Below are 10,108 nucleotides of genomic sequence, written 5' to 3' on the forward strand. Positions count from 1 at the left end.
TGTCGTCTTTAATTCTTGTGCCTAATACATTTAAGTCTTTGAAAGACTTTATGTTTTGGTATCTTAGGTGGTTCGCATAGATTGGTCTTAAGTTGTCCACGAACTTTTCAACAAGAGTGGCCTCGTCTGGGCGTTCGATGAGTTGTGTGCTAGTCTTTCTCCATCTACTTAGGAAGTCGGTGAATCCTTCCTTCACATTTTTGGTAAGAACCTCTAGAGTGCGCATATTGACTTGAATTTTAGCATTATCTGCATACTGTTTGGTGAACTTAATTGCAGCATCATCCCAGGTAGAAATTTTCTTGTGTTCCAAGGAGTAGAACCATTGTTTAGGGATAGTATCGAGAGATGAAGGAAATATTCTTGGGAACATCTCTGGCTTGATGCCTTTGATAGACATATAATCTTTGAAGGCACGAATATGATTCAACGGGTTTTCATGCCCCTTAAACTTTGGGATGTCAGTCATGTTGAAGTTAGTTGGTAGTTGAGCGTTTACTGCCTCACACTTGCGATTGTTTTCCTTGTAGATGTCATCTCCCTTGAGGTACATTAGTTGCTCCTCCAAATATTGGAGTCGCTTTTCAGCTTCAGTAGGACCTGGTGGAAGGTTGACTTCCGGTTGTCCAACAAAGGGTGGAAGGTTATCATGTATGACCATGTCAGGAATGGCATCCTCTGCAGGAAGAAGTCTAGCTTCTACAACGACAATACGGCCTTCAATGGTGTTGACGCGAGCGTACGCTTGGTCTTGGCTTGTTTGGAGACGAATGAGCGCAGCTAGGATTTGATCATTACCATTTCCGAGTTGTTCAGATCGACCATTAATGCTTCCATGACTAGTTCCCACCATTTTGGATCTGTGGATAAGAGATCGACGACGAATCAAAACACGATCGACCATTTTAGCACACTTACTCAAAAAAGACTCTAGACTCGTGAAGTGGGCGTGTGCCACTGTGTCAAGTGGGATTTAAAAATGACAAATTTTTGAAATGTTTGTCCTAGACAACTGTAGTGTAGTTGTAGGAGTGCTGACTTGAAGTGAGGTTTGAAATGGGTTTGAGGCCCGAATTTTGACTTGACGTTTGGACAGAGTTTCGACTTTATTTTGCGCTGTTTTAGGCCATTTCGAAAATATTTACATTTTGAAAAGGATTTTTTTTTACAAAAATTTCGTCATAGTTTTGTTTATAAATGGTTACCACGTATATGATACATACATTCATACGGCCATTATAACGGTATGCTGAGTGCATTTAAAGGGTTTTGGCTTAAAAAGGTGGGTTTCCATACCAAGCAATCAAACCCTGATTTGTAGAGAGGTCCGTGCCAAACATGAGTAAGGTCGGTTCCTAATCCATCTCCTCGAGTAGGGAAAGCCCTTGATAAAGACATGAGTATGTACCACGGTATGGTTGACGTCAATCTCTACCCATCTTTAGGCCCAGATAAGAATTTGGATCATCCAGACGGGACGATTAGTCGAATGGGTTGGGTTAAGCCTAGGAAGGCCGAATAAAATGACCTAAGAAGGTCGAGTAATGAAAACCGACAACTGTCTCGTATAAAATATTCCTTAACCTTGTTCTAGTTTCACCCTGGGTAACACGTAAGTGTATCTTCCCCAGCGGAGTCACCAAACTGTGGACATAGGCCACCCGCGCCGCGCGCCCCTGCGCGTTGATCTCGAGGCGGCGGTGCTGGAGTATGTGTCCTCAACAATAGTGCGATCACATGTTTAAATCTCATATTAAGAATACGTAAGGGATGATTCATTTATATAGTCAACTGATAAACATTTATCAGTAATGATCAGCTAACTAGAGTTAGACATTACTGTCGTTTGACGGTGGTGATCAGTTGATCCCTTAAAGTCATACCTAAAGGACAATTCCCTTAATAGACAGATTGATTAATTGTATGACGATGCAAGTTAATCAATTCCTTAAAATTGAACAATTCATTTGTGAGAGAGAATATTTATATCTTATTGTAATTTGATTAAATAAGATTTATTTTAGTAATTAAAATACTTTATTACAAAAATTGATTATTGTTTGTGAAACAATTGAGATAAGAATTAATGGTTAATTATAATTACAATATGTTATGAATTATAATTATATGACCCATTTTATTCATGTGATCAAGTATCACTAGTCGATTTGTTATATGTAATTTAATTAATGTATATAATGATATTTATTTGATAAGTATGCATTAAATGATTTAATAACATGTAACATACTACATGTGACATATTGTGTGACAAATGACAAATTGACAAAATAAAATGGTAGTCCATTATAAGTGAAGTGGACCGAAATGGAGGGAGTTGTGATAGATTGTGGTTGTTTTATTTTATGTGATAAAATAGCATAATCATACCTATTGCATCATAGCCTTACACACCTATTTCTTGTGAAGACCAAAAGGAAAAGGCAAGATGCTCTCTTTGGCCTTATGCTAGCCGGCCTCTTCCCCCATATAATGAGAATTTTTTCTCATTTTTCATCACTACACATCACACATTCATTTTCATGCATCTTGTTCTTCTATTCTCTCATCCTCCTTCTAAACTTGTTTTAGAAATAAGAAATTGTTCATCATAAATTCTAAATACAATATTAGATTACTAGTGTAGTAATAAGAATATTATTAAAATCATGTTAAGGATACTACTATATTAATCTAGTTAATTAATATACTAGTTTAAGGGATTAGTCTTGGGTGCAATCAAAGGAAGATCTCTACATTGGGATTTTGGAGGATCATCCAACACATTATATCTCAAGAACAAATAAGGAAGGTGACCTTATTTGCGTCCTTATTTTCGAGCCACTCAACAATGTAAGGGACATTGTTTTTCCTTATTAATCTCTTATTTTGTTATGCATGCACTAGATCTAAAGAACACATATTAAGAAGTTAATTATTTCACTATTAGAAGAGTCTAATAATAGGTATATGAACCTAACAATTGGTATCAGAGTATAGGATGTTGCATGTATAATCGGTTATTGTTTTTCCGAGTTAAAATGTTAACATATAAAACTAAAAATTTGTGATTTATAAGAGTAAGTCACGAAATTATGATGCATGTTATATATTCTGGTCCCAAAATGTTTTTAGGTCATTTTTATGATTTATGGTAATTCATTGCTCATTTTAATGATTTTTAGTGAAATAATTACATTTTTATGAGTAAAATGAACTTTTATTCACTAAAAATAGTTAAACATCACTACTGTCCGTGATTTTTTAGTATGACCTCACATGAATATTTTATGTATTGTATGTAAAATTTCATATTAATGTGATTAATATTTCATGATTTATGATTTTTATGTGATAAAAATGGCATAAATGGAGGTTAAATGACTAAAAATGGTTAAACTTAGTTTCTCACATTGAAAATTTTATATGACCTCACATGCATATTTTAATTATTGTATTTAAAATCTCATATTAATTTGATTAATATTGCATGATTTATAATTTTTATGAGATAAAAATGGATTAAAAGGAGGTAAAATGGTTAAATATAGTTAAACTTCGAAATGGGCCATGATACTTTAATATGTTGTCACATGCATGATTTAAACACTGTATGTAAGTTTTGAAATGAAATGGTTTCATTTAGCATGATTTATGAATTTTTAGTGTAAAAATGGCATAAATAGTGACTATTTTAGCATAAATAGCTAAAACGAATTGCATGGCATGAGAATATTATTTTAGGTTGAATTTATATACCAATTATCAGATCTAAAGTTGTAAAATTTATTGGATTAATTTTTGTATACTTTAGATGTTTTATTTGATAAAACCGATAAATCGTAACTATATTTTTCTCAAAATAAATTCGAAAGTTTTAACCATGATTTTTGACATTATGAGTGTCATGGAATTATTCCAGAATGTTTAAAAATTTAAAATTCAAATTTTGAAATTATTGTAATTTAATTTGGATTTATTTCATAAATGTTATGATTTTAAGGTCAAAATGAGCATAAAATTATATCAAGTTGAATTATTGTCAAAAATTGAGTGATGACTAATTTTTGAGTCCTAAGAGTGTTAGGATAATTAACTTGAGCTTAAATTTAATTTAAGTATTGAATTGTGATTTTAATAAGTTATTATCACGCATTTCCATAAAACCGGGTTATATAATCGATATATGTTAAATACGAGGATTTGGCACATAATTTGGCATGATAGATACATATTATAAGGCTGCATATTTCAATTGTTGAATGTCTTTATTTATATAATTTTGAATTATGTAATTTTATCTTAGTATGACCTTAGTTTTAATCAATATTACCCGTAATGAAAGAAAATATTGATTCGGTTGTAATTTAATGTGATCTCGTATCACTTTTATTTTTACTAGTTTTTCATATTACAAATGTATAATAGAAATAGCTTTGTATTTTTATTATTATTTATAATTATGGAATTTCCTCAAGACGATGCCATTCGGAAAGGTATTCCGACGAAGAGGATGTTCTTGGGAGGCGTGCCACTCGAAGATTCAAGGGACCAAAGAAGTTGGTTTCCGAATATGTAATAGATTATTTGATTTTCTATTTTAGGAAGGCCATACTAGGAATTTATTATTATTGCTTTGCATTTATTTTAATATGTTGCATGCATTGCCAAATCACAATAACAACACATGCATATCATATCGAGTCATCAACCGTGTCAATTATAATTATCGTAGTTCACCGCTTTATTTCACTTAAAACGTGATAGATAATAAATTGACAAGACCTTTCACTAAATAATAATTGAGAATTAGCCTTACCAAATAGTAGAAACCATGAGTCCTAATTTCATAAGGAAGTAGGCTCGGCTCACCGGGGTGCTAAACTTGTTACGTTGGGTAAGTGGGTAATAAAATGTTATTACATCGAAATTTAGATTGAGCTCAACGGAAGTATTCGTGACCGTAGTCGCATGTGTTCCGGGCTAGAGATAAATATTAAAGTAATTTTTATCGACCGAGAGTTCTAGAAGTAGAATCGATTAAAGAGTTAATCCACCGAGTTATATTGATAAGGGATGAATCGGCTCACCGTGCCCGAATTGATATGAATTTGGATCTCGGGATCATTTATAATAGTTGGGTAGAGGTCACTATATAAATGCTTAAAACTTGTTTAAAATGTTTACAAGTATTTTTAAAACGATAGATGTTTATTAATTCCTTCACTTCCTATTTTGTAGTCGAAATTGTTTTCTCAATTGCAATGGCAACTCTAAACACATCCGCAACCACTAGCTCAAACACTCTCACCAATGTTTTATGGCTCCGATTGGTTCGTCGGTTTTGTTACTCGTCGTCAAAAGTTACCTTGACCAAAACAGTATTTATAACTTCACAAACTACTCTACTCTTAGTAAAGAGGTAAGTAAAGGTCGGATCCCAAGGGACGGGTATTGATGTAGGATTTTCAATTGCAAATGGCTGTGTCTAGGGGTGTCACAATTTGGGTTGAGGTAGGAGATCAACTAAACTAATCAACAATGTAAATAAAGTAATGAAAATAAGCAAGATGATTAAAATGAGATGTAACCAATTGATTAAAAGCACTAGGGTGTCATGGGTTCATAGGGGATTCATGGGATTTGATCATACAAACATGTTCTCTACTAGATGCAAGCACTTATTGTTGTGATGGGATCGAGTTAGTGTATATCTTACAATCCCTAAGAAGGTTTGGGTCCCGGAGCCAAATCGATTAGATTTTACACCACCTATAAGTCGACTTAATCCTTCCTATCCAACTATATACATGGTCTAATGAGACTCAAGGTGGTTTATGTCTTACAAGTCTCATTGAAAAGGTAAGTGATGGGTAAAAAATGCAAGGATTCATAGGCTCGCATTTCATCAAACATAACATGTGCATAAGTTGGAATCACAACAAGCAAGCAAATTAATTATGAAAACATATTAGATTAAGCATGAATCAATTATGAGGTGGAGTCGAACCTCCGGTGGTCGCCTGACAGCGTGTCAGGGTGGTGGCCAAGTGGTTGTTTTTAGCAAATGGGAATGGTACTATGGCAGATTGGCTGGGAGTTTGGGAAAATGAAATAAATTGTAATAAATTCTTTTCATTATTTTTGTCAAGGATCTCAGCCGTACAATGTTTTTAAATCTAATGGTTGTGGGTCGTTCTCACCGGATCCTATATATATATATATATATATATATATATATATATATATATATATATATATATATATATATATATATATATATATATATATATATATATATATATATATAAAATAGATACTCCCCGTAAAGTTGTTGGATGGAATGAAATAAATGATTGCATATATATTAAACGTTGTTGTACTTGAGGCATGATTATATGTTATTACTTCGCTTCTGGGTAGTAGTAACATGTTTAATGGCGGTATATGTATGGTAATATACATTTTTTAGTCGATGGGTAGCTCGTTTTGGGATGACTCGGACAAGCAGGGGGATACTCGACCGAGTAGGGGATACTCGGTCGAGTAACCAAGCACTCGACCGAGTGTGCGTTCTTGTGTTTAAAACAGTAGCTACAAGTTGTGATCACTCGGCCGAGTAAGAGGGGCACTTGACCGAGTGGGGCATACTCGACCGAGTACCTTGTGTACTCGACCGAGTATGTTTTATGTGATTTGGAGGCCAGCTACTGGAGTAGGATACTCGGCCTAGTAGTCTCAGTACTCGACCGAGTAATTCACATTACTCGGCCGAGTACTTCTTTGGCGGGTGATTTGTTTATTTTGAGTCATAGGCTATGTGCTTACGTTTTCTTGGTTATATCAGCTCAAAATGCCGCCAAAGTGATAAGCTGCATACATCCAAGCTTCTGAGATGAGTCTGGATGAGATTGCCAGAATGATTGAGCATCAATATGCGCTCATGGAGGCACTCAAGAACGTGGGTAAGGGAGGGGAGAAACTGATGGATGCGTCTCAGCTGAGCACCACTATTTCTTGCTTCCACCCCTATACCTACGAGGGCACCGATGAGCCAAAACTGCTTGACAATTGGCACCGTGAGATGGAGAGTTTTCTAGAGGTAATGAAGTGCCTGGCGGATATGATGGTGGAATAAGCTGTGTTCTACCTAAGGGATGAGGCTGGAGTATGGTGGCAGAACGTGAGGGAGGAGGTACGGGCATACTATAGGGACCGGGGATAGGATGTTGTTGGACCATATAAATATATGATTAAGTTTTGATAATGACAAGTGTGTGCTTCGTTTTATATATACTCTTTCTCGTAATCGTTTGTTTAGTCTGTGTTAGATTGACTTAGGTTACAAGTTTAGCAAGTAATGTTATAGCATCCTTAGCTATAACATTGAAGATTTGCGAAGCATCATTCAAGTAATGTTATAGCAGCTTGAGCTATAACATTGAAGATTCCTAAAGCGTCATAGTAAATGTAACAGGTTTCAAGTATGATGATCACTCAACCAAAAGGCTCGATCAAGTCTTTAACAAGCTCAAGATGAAGAGCTTATGATCAAGATAAAGAGAATATTCTACTCTGAAGATCTCCAAGAAGATTAGCTAGTTTAGGTCTTCATCTAGTAACGGTATCTTAAGAAGAAATATTGGAAAAGTAAAGTTATAGCTATTTGACCTATAACTTTACTTACCAAACTTAAAGTTATAGCCGTTTCTACTATAACTTTAAGTAGCGATTTTATGGCACGATTTTAATAGTTTTAAAATCATTTTCAAAAGATAAAATTCTTCAAATATATTTCAAAAATCATGTGTGTTTATAATAGAGATGAAATATGGGTTGTTATAATGGTTAACTTGCATTTCTCTATTGGTTAGTAAAACGACTTATGGGTCGTCATGCTACCTAGGGTTTGCTAGTTTATTTAACCTAACCTTAATCCAAGAAGAAGGATTTTCGTCTAGATGGACACGGGCCTGGAGTTTCGGCCGTTGGCTTTGAACCGTTAGGTTTCATAAGTCCTCTAGTACAAGTAATCTATCTAATTAAATCTAGCTTGTATTTTTATAAGATATTCTCATATCTTAAATATATACTTGATTTAATTTGTTTACTTATCTGAAAATCTTAAAGATATAGTTATGGAAAAAATAAGATTTACTTTTATCTTATTTACTTAAACTAAATTATCTTGGATTAAATTAGGAAAGAGATAGAGATTTATTTCTTGCGAAATAAACCACCTACCTCACGTCACTTCTAGGGTTTCGTGCAAAACCCTATTCTTCTCCTCTATTATAAATACACATGATCATTCTTCATTTCAAACAAGCTTTTCGAAATAAAAAAATCTCTTGCAAACAATTTTGAGTTTAATTTTAATCAGTTATTTTAATTGTTTTGCATTTGGAAATTCTTGCGAAAAGTCGTGCTCTTAAAATTACTTATTATTCTTAAGGTTACGTTACAAGATAATAGTACTTCATATTATTTCTTACTCGTTCAATTATGTGAACACTTAGAAGAACAATCAAGTGCTTTCTTAGTAACTTAAGATAGTCAAATCGAATATCTAGTGATATTAAAATTGAGTTATAGCTAGAGTTAGCTATACGAGTTGGGTTGACAATTTTGTAATCCGGGGAAAGGTACTAAAATTATTAATCGAGAATAGTGGACGTAGGCTTCGACGTGTGAAGCTGAACCACTTCTAAATCGTGTGTCTTTGTAGTTTTCCTTTTCATTCATTTCATTACGTTCATAATCACCTAATTAATTAGTTAAAGTTTAATCAATAAACTTTTTGTAATTAATTACATTGATATAAAATAAAAAGTGGGCATAAGTTTTTAAATACTCAATTCACCCCCCCCCCCCCCCCTTCTCGTGTATTTCGGGTTCGATAAACTCTTCAATTGGTATCAGAGCCTCGTGCTCTTGATTGCCTAAACCACAAAGAGGCTAGATCCGTCTATCTTTTTATCTTTTTATTTTATTTTTATTCCGCTACCTTATATGTGTGAAATGGATTCCAAATATCTTAAGTGTCCTATCTTTGATGGGAAGAATTATGGACTTTGGAAAAACATGATGACACACTACATAAAAGGACATGATTAAGAGTGTTGGACGATTATCAAGAATGGACCAAACAAAATTTTGGTCGCATCTTCGGAAGGCACTACCTATGAGAAAAAGGAAGAAGACTATGTTGAGGCTGATTACAAGAAGGCTGAGAAAAACTGGAAAGCGATAAGCCTCTTACAAAACGGCATGACATCGACCGAATTCGATCGTTTTTCTTCTTACACTTCGGCCAAGGAAATATGGGATGGTCTTGAGTTGGCCTATGAAGGAACTTTTTAAAATGGAAAAGAATGAATCACTCGATAGCATGTCAGCATGATTTTCTACTATAGTCAATGAGCTCAAAAATCTTGGTAAAACCTTTAACTCCGAGGATATTGCTAGAAAGGTACTTAGGAGTCTAACCAAGAAATGGCGTCCCAAGGTCATGGTTATGGAAGAAGTTAGAGATCTCACTTCTCTTCCTTATGCAGAACTTATTGGTGCTCTCATGGCTCATGAACTCGTCCTGGATGACGATGAGGCCGAGTCCAGTAATAGTAAGAGCATGGCTCTACAAGCTTTTGCTAAGAAAGAAGAAGATGTTGAAATAAAGGACAAAATGGTTTTGTTCGCTAAACAATTTAATAAACGCATTTTCAGAAACAAGCAAGCAAAATCGTCTAACAACGACAACAACAAGTCCTATAATAAGAAAACTTCTAAGTCTAATTGCTAACAGAGGATGCTTCAAGTGCAGAGAATCCAGTCATATGATTAAGGATTGTCCCATATGGGAGAAAATTAAAGACAAAGCAAAACGTGAGAAGACCAAGAAGGAATTCAAGCAAGTGATGATGGCATCATGCTGGGGAGATCTCGACACTGAGGACGACGAAGCATCAAAAGAAGAAGAAGTTGCTAACCTATGTCTAACCAACGTCAGTCTTGACCTCTTTTCAGACAATGATAAAGATAGCGTGGACTCCTACTGCTGCTTTCTAGGAGATTCCGATTCAGAAGAAGAAGAAGAAAAAGAAGAGGT

The sequence above is a fragment of the Silene latifolia genome, chromosome 10 (genome assembly GCF_048544455.1).
Source record: "Silene latifolia isolate original U9 population chromosome 10, ASM4854445v1, whole genome shotgun sequence".
Taxonomy (NCBI): domain Eukaryota; kingdom Viridiplantae; phylum Streptophyta; class Magnoliopsida; order Caryophyllales; family Caryophyllaceae; genus Silene; species Silene latifolia.